Below are 23,801 nucleotides of genomic sequence, written 5' to 3' on the forward strand. Positions count from 1 at the left end.
GCGCACACGCAGGTGTGTTATGTAATGTACATACAGGGTGGTCATAAAATTGGTTTGCTTATATGCGAGCACCTAGCGACTGCAAAAATCAACTAATGCGAATAAATTCGAGACATTGGTGTTTTTTCAAGCATGAGCTCGAGAATGAGAAGAAAAACAAAAATTCAAGCTTTCGTGTTTACGGTCACAGCGAAAACATTTCGAAAAATTGAAATGGCAACACTCACTACTTTTATGCATTGCAAAATGATCGGTGCAATGAGAAACCATAAATGGCGTTGTTTATGGTGCTACCATTTAACGCCACTGATGGTTTCTTGCTGCACCGATCATTTTGCAATGCATAAAAGTAGTGAGTGTTGCTATTTGAATTTTTCGAAATTTTGTCGCTATGACCTTAACCGCGATAGCTCTTCTCATTCTCGAACGCCTACTCGGAAATATCTATATATAGAGTTTTATTCGTATTAGTTGATTTTTGTGGCCGCAAGGGGCTCTTATATCGGCAAAGTTATTTCATGCCCACCCTGTATGTGTAAAGAAAAACAAAATTACTGTGAGGTCACTTTTACCAGTCTCGTTAAAAACCGCTGTGTAGTCGTGTGGTCATCGTGCTAGGCCACGACCACATACCATAACCGGCCTCTGCACACGTGATCAGGAATGCTGTGACATCAGCAAGAGTAGCGCTACCGTTCCTCCATGACCCTACTCAGCGAAGCACGATTGAACGTGTTTGTTTGTTCTTCATCTCTGCTTCGCACATGTTTTTATAATTTTATTTTAACTCTCAGTTTTTTCGAATTTGTATTTTTATATATTTCTGATGCCATTCACGATAGTCGTGCCGAATTATAAATTAAATTGAAGGAGTGACCCAAAAAACGCCGTGCTCAGATGCCGAGAAATAGCATGCCATCGAAAGGTTTTCAAAAATTACCAGCAATAGTAAGGTAAGAACGTTCTTGTATCATTTAATAAAATTTTCTTGAATTTTTCTGGTTATAAAAGCATTAGTCCACTAGTTTTATGATAATGTTGAAGGCTATTCCATGTCGAAAGTGCAAAATCGCTGATTTTTTTATGATATAATATATATCAATATGGTATATAACATATTTTTTTCCGTAACAACACACTTCGATACAAATTAAAGTTTATTTTTTAAACTTTTTTTCTGTTGTTGTTTTATTAATCTAACTCCAATAATTAAAAACTGATCGTTGTTCAAAATTGAACAGATGAGGTACAGCATTTGTGTTTAGATTGCATGTTTCACATATTACTCAATTTTTTGTCCATTTGAAAAAATTTTCTTATTTTATCTTTACATAATTTTAAAGAGTTAACATTAGTTCAATTTCTTACTGGCAATGAACTCAATGAAAATTAAGCCTGCATTAATAAAGGAGAATTGTTCACCTTGGGAATTTTTTTTCCTTTCTTAATTTTCAATTTTTTTAAAGAACTTAATCATTATGAAAATTTGTCATATACTTTCAACATTGTGAATATTATGAAACAGTTTTAATTTTTTATGCTTAGATATTTTCAAAAATATTTTTTAGAAAACTTGTTGTGTCAAGATGTACCTACAAGTAGGAAATCTTGTGATAGTAGAGAGAGAAAAAAATTTGTAATCATAATAAAATTATATTATTTTCAAAATAAACTGATTTAACGCCACAAATTTTTATAAGGGCTCTTTTCTCTCATCTTACAGATATGTAAACCACATTTCAAGCCAGATTCTGAACAAGCTATTTATGAACCCTGAGGAAGCGTTCCTGATTTCATATCTGCTCAGCACCAAACACGGTCGTGATTCAACGACATCTATCCTCCATCAACGAATTCAACAAGCTTCCTGATCGGCAAATCTACGGATAGAGTAAGGTCTCGAGAAACTGTCTCTATGATGTACCACTGTTGAATCACTTCGACCATCGGTGATGCCTTTTAAAGATCAAGTGTTATACTCTGACAGTTTGCTCGACTTCTGCCAATCTGCCAGAGATAGTTGTGTAGTCACACTATGAAGACTTCCAAGAGCCTTTAGAAGCAGACTTAAGAATTAGGTTCCCTTGTAACTTTGCACGTATAATTACAACAATTATTACAAGGCAGGAGTATGTTCGTGATTGCTAGGTTGCCAGGGAGTTGCTCTTTCATATCCATCGAGACAGGTCACAAATTTTTTTACTTATGGTCAATTCAGATGGTTCTTCCATGTGTTTTTGTACACTGGGACTCTTGTGTTTCACCGTCCCATACTTCAAAACAAGCCAGAGAGAAAAAGAATATGAAACCAGTAGGAGTATTTGAAATGTGTAAACAACAAGCTTATATAGTATTTAATATAATGAACTTCCTTGATATTTGAGATTATTGGACACTAGTAAATAACAAAGACTGTGGTATGTTTCTTCATAAAGTAGATTCCCAATCCAAAGATGATGAAATCATCTGTTGCTAGTGACAACGATTTAAATGTTTCTGCTAGTAATGGTAATTTGGAAGGTATGTAGCATATCCTTAATCACCACTAACATCAATTAACTCCATGTCGCGTAAGAATAGCACATGGAATAACATGCAATTTATCGATTGAAAGGGAAATTTTTCTATCAGAAAGATGTGAAAAACATTTATGGATAACACTATGAGGTCACGTATATGAGTGTATGTTTTATTACTGATGCATTCTCAAATATTTTCTATAAAAAAAAAATGACTTGTGATGAATTTGAAACAGAAAGGAAAAAATGCCAAGTGAAAGGTAATAGAAAAATGCAAAACTTTCTAAATATTCGAAGAGATCACCAACGATAAAGATAAAGAATAAGGAAAAGCCATGAATTTCTAACGTTTTTTGAAAATTTTCAAATTTTGAGTGAGGAACTCTGTTTCAGAGTAAGAAAAATCGTGACAAACCCCCCCCCCCCCCCCCGCTTTTGCTTGAATCATAGCTTTGCCTTTATCATCGTTGGTTTCTTTTTCAATTATGCCTATCAGGCAAATAATTATTACTTATACAAGGATGACGTCACTCTCCGCTACCATACGAAGGTTTTTAACAACTGGCTGTTGCGAAGATATATTTCGGAAAGAGAGAAAATTCAACTGCCCCTGCGGGGAATCGAACCCATCGGAAAGTGAAAGGACGTGGATTCGATTCCCCGCAGGGGCAGTTGAATTTTCTCTCTTTCCGAAATATATCTTCGCAACAGCCAGTTGTTAAAAACCTTCGCAATTATTACTTGTTCATACTTTCCACAAAGGGGGGGGGGGGGTTTAATATGGTGCAGGTATAATTCGAAACAGCCTGCTATAACATAAAAATGATAAAAGCATAATCGTTAAATGCGAACATGTCTTCATGTAACATTACTGTGATTTGGAAAGGAGACATCAACCTCCGAATTTATTCATTAACATTTTTTTGTATCTCAAAATGAGTATTTTGAAGTGTTAAATTATAATACAGTGCAACCTCAATAACTCGCCTTTTATTATTTATATGGTTGCCACAATATTCGATTCATTGGGGAAAATATTTCAACTTGACACATGAGTACCAAATCCCACTCAAGTCGACTATGATTTAAACTACATTACCATAACTCGTACTCAGAAATCGCCCATGCGTTGATCAGTTCACAAAATTTTGCGACATTACTCTCGCGTGAGGAAAATTGTATTTTTCATTGTTTCTGCTATTTGTTGATTAATATACGTCAAATTCTCTCTACTCCTTTCAGTAAAGTTACTTCTCGTTATTTCTCTGTTTGGAACCTGAAAACTCAACCCGTTTAATATGAAAGCCACAGGTGTGAATGATTTTTGAAATTTTTGAGTGTGAGAGACGACACGAGAAAGCTAAATTGATGTGTTTTAAATGAGCGGAGGAAATTCATCTGTTTTGGTTCATTGCAATATGCTCATTCACAAATCACATCTTCCAACAATCAAAATATATGCCCCTTCCACCTAAAATTTGATATTATTCCCAATACGAAAACTTTTCGTAGGAAATTGCAGATAAGAATATTTGTTTTTATGAATCTGTGAATGATATCTAGAATTGTGTGTGTGTTCAACAATATACATAGGGCCTACATAAAAAAATTAAAAAATTGTTTAAAGGAAAATGAAATAAAATTCGCTAACTTGACATCTGCTTACATCAACATAATTATTTTTCGATAGTCTTTCGGTTTCAAGTTATTGGGGTTCCGTAGTATGTTACTTGGTACACGCCACAGATGATCACAAAAAATATATTTTTAACTGTACTGTTTACTGAAAACCACCAACTTACATTAAAATCAAATTTGCGTATTTTTGAAATCAATATATCTGAAATTACTGAAAATCATTGAAATCAAATTATTGAAATCATTTATCAAATGTGTATTTTTGAATTTATTTCACGTGTGGACAGATTTGTTTTTCCTACATCATGGAAGGATTTTATATTCATGTAAAATAAAGTTGTCAACATTTTTCGAAAAATGTAAATAAACTTTTCCAGTTTGACATTATTATGGTGTCTTTTATTGCTATTAAATAACATTTAGAAGTAAAAAAGATACAAGGATTTTTTTTCTCATTTATCTGTTCAAAAATCAGAAGTTTTCAAGATATTTCTGCAAAGGTTGAATTTTAGGAACACTCGTTTTTTTTTAAAAAGTCTCATACTTATAGAAATATCTGTACAGAATGATTGGTGTTTTTTTTTCAAATAGAAAAAAAAATTAAGGAATTAAGATGACTCTCTACAATGTGTGTGTGAAGATCTATGAAATCATTGCTTAATGGAAAAAAAAAGTGAATAGTGCATAACTGATGGGAAAGGGCAAACGAATTTTTTTTAAATGAGTCTAATGTGTTTATTGTTGAAAAATATCGATGTCTTTTAAGAAAATTTTCCGACTGGTTACGTGATTCAAATTCTTCAGGGAGAAAAAAACTTCAAAAAATATCGTCGCCGTATCTGATCAGATCTCAAGTAGGTGGAGGTTTAGCACTACTTCCAGTGACGTCACAACGCTACGCAAAGGCCGGTTATATAGGAGGTCGTGGCTAGGCTCTCATGCTGAGAATCCAGGTTCGAATTGCACGGTGGCTTCTGAAATTGGTTTCCTGTAATTTTTCCTTGACATGTTTAAAAATAAATACATTATACAACCATAATTTTTTTTAATTTTTACGTGGGCAGTTTATATTGTATTTTTCTTAGTTTTTTTTCTTTTTTTGTTAAAATCACTTTTATTCGGGGTGGATGCCTTTCAGATACATTTGACAACCGCTTTTTTACGGCCATTTTTTTTGTTCCCTTTCTTCTTCTCCTCTCTCTTTGGGGTTGTTAAATTTGTATTCATTTGTTCTTTCTTAATCACGTGTACATACATCGTGAAATCTCAAACGAAACGTTACTTGTTTAACATATAGTTATCCCATCTCCTTAAAGGTTGTCGTGGGCCGCGTCACGAAATATTAAATATTATAACTTTCATCATATAATTTATCAGTCGTAGAAAATTAACCTTTAAAAAAAGTATAATAAAAATTTGAAGAGAAAAAAGGAACAGATATTTAGTTGCACTTGAGCCGTACATTAATTCAATTAAATAAAAACAATTCACAAATATAAAGGAATAGATTATCGGAATATGAAATATCCGAATACTACACACACACATGAATAAATGGACTCGCCAAAGCTGGTCATCTCCCATTCTCTTTGCGGCCGGTAATCGTCTCAAATGGCTCTTTCAACTACATTTTAAAGCGATCTCCTGCTCAAGAATCGTGAGCGTCCCAGGGGACTACTAACACGCGAATCCTACATACGAAACTCGCAAGGAAAATGAATGTGAATAAGAGATACTTCTACGTTACCAAAAAAAAAAGCAACTCTAACTTGATTGGTTGATTAAAGCGTGGGAATGTTATTGGATGTTCCGCATGTTTTAGTGCCTGGGCATCATTCAGTATAAACCAAGTCGTGGCGCACCAGTTTCAAACATGTATGTACACGAAAAAGTGGTAAGCACGAGATGATTGCGAAGCAGTAGTGAAAATGAATAAATGGTGTTTCCTCTGTGATTGAAATGAAAGTAATACTGCCTGTGCAATAGGGAAGTTTAAATATTTCGATAACCTTGAAGAAGTTTCATCAGAGTATAACAGTCATTTCAGAGTGTTTCGGAAACAGCATGTAATGCATTTTATTTATCATAGAACGCTACCCAGAGAGATTTACCTTTTTTCGCATCTAATTTTATGCTAACCAGACTAGCTTCATACCTATCCGTACCAAACGCGATTACTTCCATCAATGGAGAGAACTTGATTTCAGGTCTCGCTCATGTTTCTCGTCTCTTAAAAAAACTGACACTTTTAAAAAAAGGAGGGGGAATATATATAAAAAAGCGAATAAAAATCCAGACACGGTTTTTCAGCCCCGGAGGCTCTCGTAACAAGAATTCTCTCGAACAAACTGACCGCAGCAGCAACTCATAAATGTGTGTGTGGATATATACCATTTTACTTCTCCTTATAAGAGAGAGAGTACGAGGAGAGATTTTCAAGCTGGATTTATTTGGTTCTCGTGGTCTCCTTAATAAGCTTGTTACGTTGCAATAGACACGGGGATCGCCAAGGATTAGGCGATGCCCTATGAGATATCACGTATCAGCCTGTCAAGCTTTCCCACTTGTCAAGCCCGTAAGACACACACACACAGCTTTTGCTGCGCGTATCCATATATATTTATTTATTTATGTGTATGTGTGGTATTTGCTTCATCTGTCACAAGCCGAGAATCGTGCCGGGCTTTTAAATTTGTCCGCGTGATGTCCGTATCCTAAGGGCCAAAAGAGAAGTGTCGAGGCTGAGAGACGAGTATAACTCTCGGCGAACTTAACTATATACGTACACAGCACACACAAAGGCGATAATAACAATACTATTTTATTAGTAATTTCTGGGGTTTTTCAGAATATTCGGTTCTTTATTCTGTTTCCGTTCGAAAACATCAAATTGAGATTTAATGTTTTCGAATCCAATTTGAGATTTCTTTCAAAATAATTATAAATAAATAATTGTTATAGAATAACAAGTCTGCAATGAAAATCAGAACAGAAAAGTGACTTTGACAGAGAGGGTGCAAACGCAGAATCCGCTAAAAAATACTTGTCTAATCTTCACTCGAGAAAATTCCGATTTCGATAAGAAATCGAAATTTTCCTCTCTGCAACCCTCTCTGTCAAAGTCACTTTTTAGGATCGACTCTGTTCTGATTTTCATTGCAGACTTGTTATTCTATAACAATTATTTATTTATAATTATTTTTCGCTACACCTTCGTGTTATAACATCATTAAACCATATGTGCCCGAAACTTTTTTTTCACCAAAAAAATCGAATTAATTTATATATTTGCTGAATTTATGTCATCACACACACAAGCGGGGTGTTTGTGGTCCTTCAATCGTCAATGTATTTATGTCAACAAATTTTCTTATTTTAAAAAATTCCGTCTATTTTATACAAAAATCTGGCAGGGGTCGTTTACGACCTGTTGGGCATAAATGGGGTTAAGTGAGGATTTCACCTGATTTTTGCAGAGAACAATGTTAACGATCCACCTGTTCACGTGGAAAAACAAAATATTAGCATCTTGAACTTTCTGATATTTTTTTAGAGAATTCTCAGCCTCAACGCAATGCATTAACGTTTGCTATCTTTTAGTATCAACAGCTATGACAATAAAACATGTAAATGACTAGAAACTGAACTGATCAGTGATCCTCATGGTTGTCAATTATTGTTCAGTTTCTAGCCATTTACATGAAGACAATAGCAGTGTTCCCAGATGGTGAACCTCTACCGATATTTTTCTCTAGCAAATTGAAGGTATCTCTCTAAAGCCGGGATTACACTATAAAATTTAGATAAAATCCCTTTTGTAAAACTTGAAAAATCCAACCAATAAAGCTCATAAATTACATTTGAGCAAATGCAACCGATAATCTTAGTGGTTGAATTTTTCAAATTTTATAAAAGAAATTTTAGAAAACTTTTATAGTGTAATCCCGGCCTAAGGCAGGAGTTCTAGTGTAGGGGTCTTCAAACGTTTTCATCTGAGAGGGGACCACATAAATATTTCCGTAAAGTTACGCAGGTCACATTTAATAAGACGGGGTGAATCACGGGAGTTGGGCAGCCATTCCCAACCCCCGTGACTATACAATGAGTTGTTATAGTAAAATTTGAATTTATTTTGCAAAATGTGAAGAAAATATATAAATAAATTATAATTACCAATAACTAATTAATAAACAATCATTAATTATTAAGTAATTCTTAAATAATTTGACAAATTTAGAGCTCGCTCACACACTCTGAGAGTTTTGTACAATAATATACCCAGGATGATCAGTCTGATGTTAGGAAAAAAACAATTTTTATCTTGAAACAGCAAATTCCTCGGCAGATTTATTCAAATATTTTATTTACACCTTGACCACTGTTGATAAAAAAAATTTCTGATGAAGTTGAGAAAATTTCAATAAATTATTCTCTTATTGATTTAAAATGGAAACTGGTCAGAAAGAATTCTGGTCAAGGTTTGTTTTTTTCTGTGGATATACCAACTGTTCGCACGATTGGAAAGAATGAAGCACGGTCATGGTTTCAGATAATGGAATGCTGACTTCATTTTTCACTAATCAGGTTGAAGACCCCTAACCTAGAGCTTCCGGGATGAGTGTCGTACAAATTTTTGGACAATCCGGTTATAAATCCATTTGGTGCCTATAGTTTCAGGGTCATTTTAACGATTCCGTTGGCCTGGGCTGAATGAAAGAACGCCAGAACTTTGCAACTGGACTTATCCCATTGCCGAGATCTCTTCCAGCTGAGCTTCGTGGCAGCGTCTGGAACACCTTATTTTGAGTCAAAAAAGAAAAACAAAAGAAGGAAAAAAAAACATACAGAATTTTTACAACACATTTTCCTCGGACAATTGGGTACCGCCGCGATTAACAAATTTTGTGGTGATTACAGACGAGATGGGGTTTGGAATTGGAGAAAAGTTCCGGGGTTTCGCCGGCCTGGGCTGTGCCTCAGATATTTTTTGGGGCTCTTTTCAGCCATGATGTTATATATTTTTTGGTTGGATGGGGGTTGTAGCTGGCACTAAAAAAATGTTTTACAACATTACAGAATGCACAGGAATGTTGAAAAAACATCTTTACGAAAATGTGAGCTTCTTGAGAAAAATTAGCGAAAATTTATAATTAACGAGAATTTGAAATTAACCAAAGAAGTGAATTAAAATTTAATAATGCTAAAATTGATGAAATAAGCAATTGAAAATTAATGACAGAATAGTTCTAAAGCTAATAAAAATTCAAAATTTATAAAAGAAATAATTTCAAAATTAGTGCAAGCTTTCAATAATTTGGGACCTCTATTTGATTCGGGGCCCTAGCTCAAACCCCATCCGTTAAGACGACACTGACTGCTTTCAAAAACCAAATCATTTTGTTATTTATAAATATTTAACAGGCGTTTTTAAATTCTAAATAGACCCATGGGTCGTGAAGTTGCTCGTGTTGTTGATTTAGGGCCGTCACTAAAAATGGTCAAGAACTCCTGCTCTATGGATTGACATTCTCAACTCTCTATAAGCCGCGCATACGTTTTATCTTCAACTCGGTTGTCGCCTTTGAAGGGTCTTCTGAAAATTCAGTTCAGAGCTCATTCCAAGGAATAATTCATATTTTTCATCATCATACTTTTCGTTTTTATCATTATTTCTGATTTCAAAGATGCATTCTGCGCTTTTGGGTACGAACGAAATCACATGGAGATATAGCGAATTCTGTTCATTTCTGTGTCACACGGCTCCTCTTTAACTTGATTTTACCCGTACCCATAGAAGTATGAGAACAGAAAACTCACGCGATTCCATGCTGTAAATCAAGCTATAAGATGAAGAAATTTTATCAAATTAAATTCAAAGGAATTTCTACCCGCAAATATTTCATACCTGTTTTTAGGCCTGAATTAGGAGTGATAGGAAAGTAGTGCGAAACGAAAAAAAAATCTAACAATCGGCATTTGTAGAGGAGGAGAAGTTGCAAATCGAACAACGAAACACTGAAATAACATGAATAACATGAAAGCGAAACGGTACAATTCGGTCGACACGCCTACCTTCCAGTGTAACTGACCCATCACCAATGAAAGTAATCTCCAGCCGTCTTTACAAAATTCTCAAATTTATACGTTTCTTAAATGACAAGCAATAACTGAAAATGATTAAAAGATGCAAGAGAATAATTACTACGTGAATATATTTTCAGAAATGCCATTCGATGTTTGAATGTAGGTGCGTGTCCAAGAAACACACATTTTCACGCGAAAAGAAAACAGTGTTTCTGCTCCATAGCGATGGATCTAGTAATAGGATACGACGCATAAAATGCTCTCGACCGAATTAAATGCATTTGGATTTGTTTGAAAGTTTTTGGCGTCCGTCGACGTGGTGCGATAATGAATCGCTCGCCATTTATATAGGCGGGCAAACATACGTTCACATAGTTCTTCAAAATTATTGCATTCTTTGCCATTTCGGCCACAATCGAGGAGCTGTTGTTTGGATTCTTCTCCTTTCCACCGTTCCATTCCATTCATTCGGTGGAAACGATTCGCAAACGATTTTCTTGACGGAGATTTAATTACCTGAGGACAGACATTGTTTGTGCGACGCCATTTCCTCCCTACCGATACCGTAAAAGCGAATCGAAGAGATCCAGAATTTCAGAAGAATTAGCATTTTCTCCCCCTTTTCGTGAATCGGAGGGTACGTCGTTTTAAAATTAATAACACCGAGTCGGGGCGACAATAACGTCCAATCTAAACCGATTTTACTTGCGAAAACGAAAGGAATTCAAATTATATAGAAAGCAAGACGAAAATTCCGAGCGAGACATTTTATCCGCATAATCGCCATTTGTCGTCATCGAGTGTCATTTTTGAAACTTCGGGAAACACTTTTCCCGGAAACAAAGTGCAAGAAACGTTCTCTCTATTCATTCTCATATTACTAATATCGCCATTTATAGACCGTTAATTAAACTCCGAAGGAGAGAAAATGCCTAGTGTTTGTTCAAATCCTCGATCCGAAAGATTGTTCGAGAAAATTCCATTCGAATAAACGCCGGGCTAAAGTAGTCCGGCGTTAAAACACTAAATAGTGTCGCATAATTCCTAATGTTGACAAGAAAAATAATTGAGCACTATTTTCAATGACGTTCTCCTTCATCACGTGTGTAACGCGCGTTTTCTAACAAGCTACTCAGAAACACAAAGATTAGTTTCCTCCGGTCTAGCACCATAGAATAAATTTTACTTTTATCACCGACTTTCTCAACGAATTCGCGGGCCCATGGACCGAACATTTTTCAAAATAAATTTTCAACTTATATGAAAAATATTGCCTACGGGCAGAAAGCACTGAATCAAATTGCCAGTAACAAAACAAAACGTCAAGGAAAATATATACAAATATGTGCAATGTTTTAAGCCACAAGGTCCCAAAAATGTGAATGAAAAAAATGGCAAGAAAAATATGGTTGCCTCTCTATTATTTTCAAAAAGCTTGCCATACTTCTTTTTAACGATGTTTATAATGATCCCAATAAAAGGTAAGATATTCCATGCATTTACAACCCCGTTTGGAAAAAACTCCCTGTTGAGACAACAACCAGCTTAACTAACCGAAATTAGTGTCTCCGAATGCAAACATTTGAATGACGGCGTAACAGCATTTCATGATTCATCATATCGATCCCATAGGAAATCTTAAATATTTTCATCATATCTCACGACGCACAGTGGTGCGAAAATCGTGGTCGAAACCCCCAAAAAAGTTTTGCTGTTCGATCCTGATTTTTTCCCAGATGAAGAGTAAATAAACCCCGGCTTCTCGACGCATGTTTTTTTTTTCGTTCATCACCTCTTAGTTTTTGCCCACAAAGAGCTCCAATATGGTTACTCAGGTAGCAGTATACCACACCCAACTAAACCTTTTACTAAACCGTACTCGTTCTGAAATTTTGTAGCTCTCCAGGGAATTTTAGGCAGTTATTTCTTTCTTTCAGGTGTGTTAGCAATTTATAAATGCATTTTGAATTTTGTTTTAGTATTTTTATCAAAAAATAAATTATTGTTTCAACCAAGTCATTTTTTATAAAAGTTCATTTTTGTGAGAGGTGGAAGAAGAAAATGTCCTGATGTGTCCTCCGGAAATTCATTTCTCAACATACTTTAACATGTTTAGTTTATGAGAAAAAGTGAAATTAGTTGCTAATATATGCTACTCCGCTGAGCCCAGCGACATTTCTTCAACATGCCATAGCTCAGGCTTACCTAAAAAAATGCAGAATAGATTTTAATTTGAGAAAATTTCTTTAAAAATTTCAGAGATTATTGCTCTGATAATTGCAGATTATTTGAGCTTTAACATTAAAAACTGCAAAACATGCCTCAGATTTTTTTTTTTTTTGTCTATTCAGTTTCAAACTCAAGGTTCTTCGCTCTGAAAAAATTTAGATTTTAACGAAATACTTATAAAGGGTCATATCTCAAATTTTAAGCAGCAATGCACCGATTTAAAAAACCGCTTAAAGAAATAAACACAGAATGAAGTTTTAAATGCTTAAATTGAGTAAAATTTGAAGGGCGTACAGAAAACTCAAAAAGAATGAATTGTAAATCTCGACTGGTCTTAACAAACGTTCTCATTTTCTGCGAAAAGTACATGAGGAATCGGTGGTGAAAACAAATCAGAATTTGCTGGGACTAATAAGAGAAAAAACGAAAGGAAAATAATGGTTCTTTAAGGAAACAGTAAATACATCAAAAACTTAGATAAATTCGAAAACGTTTCTTGCAAAAATTCTTAAGATGCGATGCATCAATAAATAATTTTTTCGGATCCATTCACATATCAATCATGGGGAAACAACGAAGAAAAAATTTAAGATTACCGCAAGACGTCTTCAATAACCCAAAACTAGTTTTGACTATTTGAGCGATATCTATGTATATAAAATGAATTTTCTGTGTGTCTATCTGTGTATATGTTCTCTCTCCAAATCCACAATTTTACATCGATCATTGCCGAATTTTGCATATACAGTACTCGTAAACGAAACAGGACCCAACTTGAACGATAGGCTACTATAAAAGTTCGTCCGAACAGTTCAAATGCCCGAAATTGTCGGACAACAATGGTTCTTGAGCCTCAACAATGACTTTCGGAATGTTTACTTTATTCACCGTGGTTTTCTAACAATGCACCTCAGACGTTTATTCCTTTACAATGGTTTGTGGCTTCTTCAATGTTCCCAGTATGTTGAGAAAACCAGAGAAGCGCCGGGTATATTATTGCTAGTTGTTAATAAATAATAATCATGATCATAATATTATTGTGATACACATTAATATATAGTTGTGACCATAAGATTTCCCACCCAGACTTTGACCAGAAACATTTTTCCATCGATTGCAAACTCTTTATTATAAATTTCTGTGTTTAAATTGCGTTTTATGCTTATTTTGACTTCCTGTTTTTACTTCTTTTTGAATTCCTAATAAAATTTTTTATGCAGCATTTGTATATTATTATTGGTTTTTTAATGCATCTCAGCAATATTCTAACATGCTACTACAATTCAAATATCATACATATGATGATGGGATATCATGAACAAATCCCTGCTATATTTTTCCCGCAATTCTATCAATAGCCATAATGCAAACACATTTTTTATCCATTTCACATCTTTAAAATCCCTTTAATCGCATAATCTGCACCCTGCCGTTAAAAAACATAATATTTATTGTTCCAAACAGTTTTCAGGAATATGAAATGAATTCCAAGTCGAGTAAAGAGTTTTGACTACGTTTTTCTTAAAACGCACCACTTTGCGACGCCTTCGTTGTTCAAGAGAAAACATATTCAAGTCTCTCTTCATAGCTCAAGCCTTTCATACCCGTTAGTGCTCTAGTAAATATTATTTGCACTCCTTCAACCAAGTCTATGTTTTTCTGAAGACTAAAGACTCACAAAAAGTGGGAGGATGACTCTAGGACATAGTTTCCCAAACATTTTGTTCCATCGCCCTCACTTCCTCGGGAATTCTTTTCGCTCACCGCCCCCAACTCAATCAGACCCATTGGATCCTATGTTATACCCAGAGCTTCTATCGCCCCCTGGACCATTCCATCGCCCACCAGCTGGCGATATTGCCCACTTTGGGAAACACTTCTCTAGGAAAACGAGAAGAGACCTTTTTTTGAGAATCAAACCGAACATTCCATTCGTTTTTTTTTCATTCCCGGAACAATATTCAGAAAATATTTTTTTTTTAAATTCAGAATGAATAAAATTCTCCTTGGGGCATCTTGTTTGATTGAGGAACTGAGCCTCACCGTCCTTTACATACACCATTGACTGGATCATAAATGTTTTTATCTCTCTGCACGAAATTGACCCCGAACCGGTTAAAAGTGAAACTGAACTGTAATGCACATGAACCAGAGGTTCTTCACATTACAATTATACAGGGAGTCCTGTAAGTGAAAGCACGGCCTTTATCTCATCAACCGTCCATCGTAGATGTATTATTCCAATTTAAAAAGTACTCAACTGGCGTTCAAAAATGACCCGGTATCAGTTCTGACAGTGAAAATACAATGACAAAATAAAAAAACCTAAATTTTTTATACGGTGCCCCCCCCCCTCCCGTACTCTAATTTCCAATGAGAAAGTTGTTGCCCTGTCTCTCCTGATGTCCTACTGTTTCTAAGTGCAATATTCATAGAGATTTTCAAATTCTGAAAATAGAGGAAATTTGGGAAAGAACAGTGTTAAATGCGGAAAAACCGTTTTACCCGCATTTAACGCTGTTCTTTCTCAAACTTCCTGTGTTTTTCGAATTCTATATATAGTATTTCTGTGAATATTGCATTTAGAAATATGGATTTTTTTTTGGTTGATATCAGGTGAGACAGGGCAAAAACTTTCTAATTGGAAATTAGAGTACGACAGGGGCGTCGTATAAAAAATTTATGTTTTTTTATTTTGTGACATACTCTATTTTCACTCTCAAAACTGGTACAGGGTAATTTTCGAACGTCAGTTGAGCCCTCTTTACATCTCCGATGGACGGCTGATGAGATAAAGATCACGCTAGCACTTTCAGAACACGTTGTATACACAGACACACACATGTATTAAATTTTTCTTCATATGTATATTTATACCCTTATTTACAACATAGTAATAAATAAATAAGTGAAAAAAAATAAAGAACACACACAATAAAAAAAGTTAACAGATTCAATCTGATAAAAAATTAAAAAACCTCTAAAGGGTATTGTATCAGACAACAAACGGAATAAGCGATCTTGATTCTGTTCACTTTTTTTTCAAAAAAGCCATGAAAGAGGTTGTGTTTGGGAAGATATATTTACATGTAAAAGAGTTGTAAAGATGTAAAAACCTCTGGTTCATGCAATAAAGTTTCATGTTAAATGTAAACTACACCATACAAATTTTGACGCACTTTTTTATGGCTGCCAGATGCTACAGATATACGGAATTGTGAACATTTCAAAGTTCCCAAATGCCTTGAAAAGTTTTAAATAAAAGCTAAATTTTTTAGTTTTTTCCTAAGTTCTTTATATGAACACGATTTGTCTGAGATTTTGAACATCATCACTGATTTATCGTATAGGCTTTGAAAATTGTCGATATAGGCAATTGCTAATAGTTGCGTTGAGAATCAGTTCTTGAATTGTTGAAATGCTATGCTTCTTAAAAATGCATTTGCTATACAAATGACATCGTTGAATATTTGAATAACTTCAAACAGAGCAAAACTTTGCTCTATCCCCGTGGGCAATTTATTACCGAATGAGTTCACCCGGAAGTGTTTGTGTACTTAACAGTTTGAGTGCGTATCTAGTGATGTGAGTAGTATATAGGTACTCCTAGAGAGGACATCTAAAATTACATTATTTTTATTTGGTGGATCTAAATCACCAATTTAAAATCGGGGGGGGGGGGTTGAAGTTTTCTATTGATTTTATGATAATGCATTAAATGGCGGTGAGAAAAATTAAAATTATTCATTTATTTACATTATACATTTTCTGTTATGAATTTAAATTCAACTTCTTCATTATTCAAATCAATCAGATTACCATTTTGATTATTTATACGTATTTGAATTTGATAAATATTTTCATATTTTACTGGAAACTGATACAAATACAAATACAACGCCACAACAGGCAAATGCCCAACGAGGTGGCTGAGAAAAAAATGCCCATAACAAATATGGATGTCATATATTTCGAAAATACAGCAACCCAATTAAAAATGCAATTAACAAAAATTATAAACAATATATACACGTCATAAAATATTATACAATGCCCATAAAGAATACTTATGGTTGCCTTATTCTAAGTATGGATAGCTTCTCGATTTATACCCAACATGTTTATCGTATTTCTCTTTAAACGTGTCAATTGTGTTACAATTTACTACCTCCGAGGGTAAGCTATTCCATTTATTAACAACCCTATTAGAGAAAAATTCCCTGCGACACCATAAGCTTGCATTGTCCCTCACCAATCGATACTGGTGTTCCCTTGTAAAAGCAGTCGATTGACGGTGTACTAATAATTCATGGTCCCTCCTATCCATCCCATTGAAAATTTTGAACACTTGGCTATCATATCTCGACGACACCTGCGTTCATCCAATTCAAACATATTCAAAAAAATGAAGTCTCTCTTCATAACTGCCAATAAGGACACGCGTAGTTCTTCTCTGCACCCCTTCAACCAAATCTATGTCCCTCTGTAGGTATGGTCTCCAAAACCTTACAGCATACTCCAGTCCAGGACGAACTGAGCATCGGATGTGCGTGAATCTAAAAAAAATTATTCAATATTTGAATACTGTATTTTTAAACAAAAATTAACATTGGAACCTTTTTAGTATAAGCTCCACAAACCTTCAAGATTACGTTTTTATAAACTAAACACGTGATGGGTAGGCCAAGAAATACGGTATTTTGAACGTGGGTAACAAGACCGTAAATCTCGATCAGTGTGTAAGGGCACTTGATGATACCATGGAAGGGCTTCAAGATTGAGCAGGGGTACTGCGAAACATATTATATTTCATTCTCCCCCCCCCCGTCTAGCGGTTGTCACGAACGTAATTGTTGCCTGATATACATGACATGTGCGATTTTTATGTGTTACTTTCTTTGCAATAAAGAGAATATTGCAAAGAAACATATTTACGCCAACCATCTTAGCCGGGTTCATAACACACTTTGAAACGTCGATACGCACGCACATTTATGAATTTGGCATTTATCTTTCAACCAATCGAAGAAAATGATAATTATGGTGTTTAATTGAAAAGAAAGATGCTTATTCTATTGTTAGTTTTTATGCATTTTCAGTAGAATTGCGCAAATTTCGTTCTCTCCCCCCCTCTCTCTCTGATATTCTCATTAGATCAAAAATGATATTCTCGAAATCGGTGACGAGGGAGGAAAAATCAGGATGTTTCTCCTCTTCTTTCCTACCTTATATTAAAACGCGGTATAGAGAGAGAGAGGACATCTTAGTTAATTAATTAAAAGATCGCATCATTAAATTGAACCAAACAGCAAAATAAGAAGAGAAGATGAATAGCCCCGTTGGCGCAGCGGCCAAATCAGGACACGACACAAAAAAAAGAGAAGAGAAGAGCTCAATCTCTCTCTCTCTCTCTCTCTGTCTGTCTCTCACATACCAGAAGCCGGAAAGAATAAAAGAGAAGAAAGGCACAAAGGGAGAGCTAGTGATGTAGGTGCCCCGCCTACTCTTGCACCAGAGGCCAATCGCAGCGAGAAACGGCTCTCCCTTGGGAGGAGTCGTCGTGATATCAGAGATTCCATCATTGGCCAAAGCGATGGGTGCAGTCGGCAGTTACGTCCAATCAATGCATCCCTTTGGGAGATTTTTTCTTTTTTTCTCTTCTCGTTCGCATTCGCTGCGGTTGAAGTGGTTAAATCTGATGTTCAAAGAAAGAAAGAAAAAGCTTTCCCGTCTTCTTTTCTCGTGATTTCTTTCCGCGTTTCTTTCTTTCTTTCCTTTGAAGGGCGCATTTAAGAAATCAGGGGCGTGTAATTCATTTCGAGATTCCTCTGGATGTCGAGAGCCCCCCACCTCCCCCACCCGCAAAGTGTCAGGTGCTTACGAAGTGATTACATTACATCGGAGATTGGATTAGCGCTCAACACAGCCTTTAATAATTAACTCGCTCTCTGTACTCGTTCTCTCTCCAATCCTTTTATTTTTACCAAAACCGTCTTCGACAAAGATCATTAGCTCGAAGGTACGCCTTTGGGTTTTTCCGACTCTTCAGTTTACTTCCCTTCTTCAACAGTAAATGCTAGAGGACAAAAATTTATCGGCAATAAAATATCATCAAACATCTTGCGAAGGCAAATGATATTCTCGAGCGTAAAAAAACTGGAACGTCTCCGAGATGTTAGCAATGAAGGCTTTTCCGAAACTTTCTTGACACAGAAGCACGACAATAGAAACGTAGTAAGAAGGCCGTAAGACGTTCCCTTATCGAGTGCCGAGGGCGTAAACATCTCGACGTGAGACGTTAAAGCGGACAGAAAAACATAAAACTTTGCCAGTGGGGATTGGCTGTGAATTGTAGATTCCGGTATGATTAGACTTGGTGGAAATGGCCGTGGTGTGACGAAAACCATCATAACTGATTAGCAGTGAACGAAAGTGTTTTCCGATACCAGTACAGTGGTGGTCGAGTGATCATAGTGACGGACTCGCGTCGCAAGGTCTCGGGTTCGAACCCCACTGACGCCACAGTGGTGGTCTGCTGAAGTTGGTTTTCTGTGGTTCCCAACTTCAAGGCGTGAATACGAACCGATCTTCCCTTTACAATGTCTCGCCACAAAGAGCAACAGACGCTCAAACAGTACAAATGTAATTCAATCATAACACATCACTCACTTCACTTCTCAAATATAGATGGCAGCACTGAAAAATCAAACGCAACACTACATACGCAATCAGGATGCTAGGTACACACACAGTTACACTTCCGGCGCAACTCACTAGGTAGTAAATCGCCCATCGATGGTGATAGATCTGAGTTGTGCTTGGTTTGAAAGAAAGTACATTGTTATAAAGTTGTACAGCAGAACCTCTCGATAACGGACACCCATGGAAACAAAAATTTTGTCCGCTAATGGAGAAGTACAATATAGGCCTAATGTGGAACCTCGTTTATAAACTTCGACTTCCACATTTATCTATACACCGTTTGAATTCGGCCGCAAATGGTTCTCTATGCATTTTAATGTTAAAAATGTATATGTGTTACTATGTGTGTGTAAGTGATACACCGGTGGTTATGCAGTCACCAATCGTCTCGATAAAGAAAGTTTAACTAAATTTTACTAAATTCATCACTTTTACCGGCGTTTATGCATAAGCTCCAAATCAAGTTTGAAAATCTGATAAATATGGAAAAACGTATAACCTTTCTTCTCTTCATTAAACCAATTATTTATTTTTACCACTACAACGACACGTGCATGACGCATATTTTACAATAACAATTGAATAAGTGTGAAGAAGATAAAAGCTTTCATAAAAATATTATCAGTCTTGCAATGTTGGCTTTCTTAACATGTATCAACAAACAAAACTACCATTACCATTCGAATTCCCTTGGACCACCATCCTGGACTATAGTCATGTTCAGTTTATTAAGTAATTAACTGACGACAAGAAAATATATTTTCTGGATATTATGCCGAAGTGAACTCGGAAAGAAAAGTCATCCTGTCTCCACCGGGACGATTATCATATTTACCAACATGAACTTGGGATTAAACATAATATTAGTTGAATGTTATAAATTCTCGGTTTATGACCAAAAATTAATAAATTAGGGTTTGGAAAAAGAATTTGTTAGTTTTACTGTCGTAATCCAGAGTGTCCGCTGACGGGGAATGAAATACATTAAAACCCTATTCCATGGGACCGGGGATCAGAAAAGTTTTCGTTAATGGGGAGTGTCCATTAGGGGGGGGGGGTTCCACTGTAGTCAGCATGCCTTATACTAACGAAACGAGCAACTATAGAGTTCCAGTATACGGTAGAAGCGTCCGAGTGGTAAGATGCTCATCTTCCACTATGCAGGTCTATGGGTTCGAATCCGGGCAAAGGAACATCAAAAACAAATTCTTTATCTACCGATCCTGCGGCGACCACCGATAGATGGAGCCTTCATTTCCCATCCAACTCCACTGGTTGGAAATTGCCGTATGGCGATATATGACCAGAGTTGGTGTGCGGTAAAGTAGCACACGGTAGAACTTCGATCGGAATCAAATATATTCCGTTTGTCATCTTGGTACCTTTTGGTTTTATTTAATTTTTTGTGAATCATTTTTACATGTATCACTGCATGCGTTGAACTTGCTGGTCATATCGAGGGGATAAAAACAATTTAAGTAGCTCTTCTCTTCATTTCATGCAATCCCACAACACAAAAATTCACGTATCTACCACGTGGTATTTCTTGAAGGTAGATTTTATTCGATTGCATTTTCTTCTACGGCATTTATTTTGTGGTCACGAACTGTGATCGGATTATGTAATGCAAGGGTTTTGTTTTCTCCAAATGTTTCTCAACATTTTGGAGAGTGCGGGCCACTTCATTGGTTTGAAAATTTGTCGCGGGGCACTTAAGTGATCTGGGACAACACCCCAGGTCACTTGAGCATTGGCGTAAGCAAAGGGGGGGGGGGTTGGGATTCTAAACCCCCCCCCCCCCACTTGATCCAAGGTTATAGTGCTATTTTGTAGGGAAAAAAAGTAAAACCCCCCTCAGAGGGAAAGAAATCTGAAAACCTTTCCTCGAGAAAATTCTGCGTACGTCTATGCACTTGAGTGATCTGTAAATGTGTTGCAAGTTACTGAGTGTTCTGGGAATGTGCCATAGATCACTTTAGTGATTTAGAACAGCACTCCAAGTCCTTTAAAGTAATTGTAAATGTGTCCCAGATCACTTGAACGGCCTGTAAATGTGTCACCAGCCACTTAATTGGTTAACTGTGATTTGTAGCAGCCCTTTATTTCCACACCCTTCAGGAATTTTAGCAGCAATTAGCAAATTGCATTAAAAAAATAAATTGCAAATTTTGGCAAAATTTAGTGATATCCCGTATTTAAGATTGCCATTTCCTGCATTCTCCTCAATGATGTTTGGGAAACCTTAGTATGAAGGTATAATTTTATTTGAACTTATATGAATACAACTGATATCAATTACAACAGGCGAATAATTTTATCAAGTCTGTCAGCGGACCATAGTTTGAGAAGCGTTTCTCTATGGCAATCGACCTGGACCAGCACTTATTGACATCGTAAGCACAATGTGGTAATAACTGAGGCCATCGCGAGTTTATTTGTTAAAGAAACCACCAAGTGAATTTATTTATTATTCCTCGTGAATTCTCGTCTGATTCGCCTTCAATTAATCATATATTTATCGTTCCTCTTTTTACAGTTCATTTTCCTTCTAAATTTTCTTCTATTTCTTCTTCTATTTTTTACGCAAACGTAGCAATTCGAAGCTTCGGGTCAAGTCCAGAAATACTGTGCAGAGATGAAAGAAAAATGCGAATTATTCCATGGAAATGGATTCAACTCAAAATAATAGCTCCGTCGGTTTACGAAGATGTTTCCCGTCGCGAAACTGTAAAATTCGTCGCGGGCCGTAAACAAACCGATTCAATAAAAATCCGAAACCGACGCCTTAAATTACGACGACATTCATCGCCAGCGTAAAACAACCTCTTTGACGACCGCAACAATCACTACAAATGCCTCTTTGGCAAAACTACCGTCCGTGTTTTGTTTTTTTTTTTTTTGCCGTTTATACATTTATATTGTCTGCTAATCACCTATTAATACATATACAGGGTGTCCTGTAAGTGCTAATGCAGACTTTATCTCGTCAAGCGTTTGTCGTAGAGGTATGGTTTCAAAAATGCTCAGAATGTGTCCAAAAATTACCCTGTATCAGTTTTAATTCAGCACTAACAGAACACCCTGTATAGCTGTGGGATCCACGTGTCCTTCACATAGAAAATGCAGTTTTTCTGTGGGTGCGATAAAGAAAGGTATGCAATTTATGTGTGCTGCATAACTTGCATACTGAAACTGTCACTATTATATCTGCAAATCCGTGAGCATTGAATTTAAAAAAGTCACATTTCCCCGTATTTTTTTATGAACGAGAGAAAACTACGAACACTGATCCTGGATTTTTTTTTATTAAACGGAATTTCGTACCGGAGTTTGGAAGGTGCTTTAACAGTAAAGCCACGCCATTCAATGTTCTTTGGATACTGAACGCCCCTGAAGACCGGGAGTTGAAATCTTTTGCATACCTCCTAACTTAGATTGATCAGGGGTTATGCGGACATTTATCACTCGCTATACGCATTACTCAATGATGATTGTGCAGGCAATCCAGGAAGGTGCAAATACAAGGATCCTGCGACATGTAATGCCTCGGAACCATAAATGGTCACGTGAGATGATTATGTTCGTAACGGACCATGGTCCATTTCCGGCTAACCTTCATAGGTTCAAATCAATCCCCAGTGATAAATGCTCATGTTTGGCCATAGGCACACCTCTTCACTACGCAACTCTATGCCCCAAGACAACGGTTTTCCACTTCAGAGAGCCAGCTGAACATCTGCGAATACCTTGGCTTGAGTGCATCCTGAAGCGGGAAGATTTGAAAAGTAAAATACGTAAACTGGTCCGCTTTCTAGAGCAGCACCCTGAGGATATCAGAACTACAGTCCCGGAGCCAGAACCAGATAGAGAGCCACCTATGCCAGTTAGGAGATCCACTAGACTACGACGTCAACTACACCCAGACAGCGATCTCGTACATCTGTTTAGAGAAGAGGAAGAAGAAGAGGAGCCTCAGAAGTCGAGAATAGTTTGATCCACGCTGGCTTATCGAAAAGCTGGATACAGGCAGCAATTACTGACGAATGTCTTTAGACTAAATCAAACTACACGGTGCAGCGATTAGATCAACCCAGCAGTAGATTGACAGCTTTCATTGATGTGATAGTTACTGATCCAATGAAAATCCCTGAAGAGAAGCAGATCAAATTTTATCAAGAACTATTCCCGATAATGACGATTATTATGAGATTTATAACCTGTGATTTACAATTGTGATTTATTTACAGAATCACCATTTTTCGATTACAAATTTTATACTTGTTTACTGGCGAGGTGCGTAATGGCACCTGCCCATGTATGTAATATATGTTTCTCAAGATCAATAAATGGTTAGGTTTCCCCGGAGGCACCCGAGTCCCCAGGGACAATGTGCTTATATCACTGAGTGTGACAGAGCCTGGGTGTCTCTCAGTTCCTATCACTATCACCATACTATAGCAAATTTATTGAGGATACAAAGTAATGAAATTACGAAACAGCTAAAACAGGCATTATAATGGGGGGGGGGGGGGGGTTTCAGAAAACATTGCCGAGAATCACGGGACACCCCTTTCTACTTTTGCCACGCAAAGTTGATGTAAACGGGATGCCTAAAAAAGAAAAGTTTAT

At 36.4% G+C, this 23,801-nt stretch overlaps 1 protein-coding gene across 1 annotated transcript in view; it reads right to left on the reverse strand.

The window, feature by feature from the left end:
- The window catches only part of LOC149081591 (uncharacterized), a 132,390-nt gene that overhangs the window by 102,136 nt on the left and 6,453 nt on the right, over positions 1-23,801 (reverse strand). The gene's annotated exons all lie outside the window — the stretch shown is intronic.

Source organism: Pholcus phalangioides, unplaced genomic scaffold, assembly GCF_987345545.1.
Source record: "Pholcus phalangioides strain wild (caught in Gottingen) unplaced genomic scaffold, Ppha-v1.0 ptg000009l_1, whole genome shotgun sequence".
Taxonomy (NCBI): domain Eukaryota; kingdom Metazoa; phylum Arthropoda; class Arachnida; order Araneae; family Pholcidae; genus Pholcus; species Pholcus phalangioides.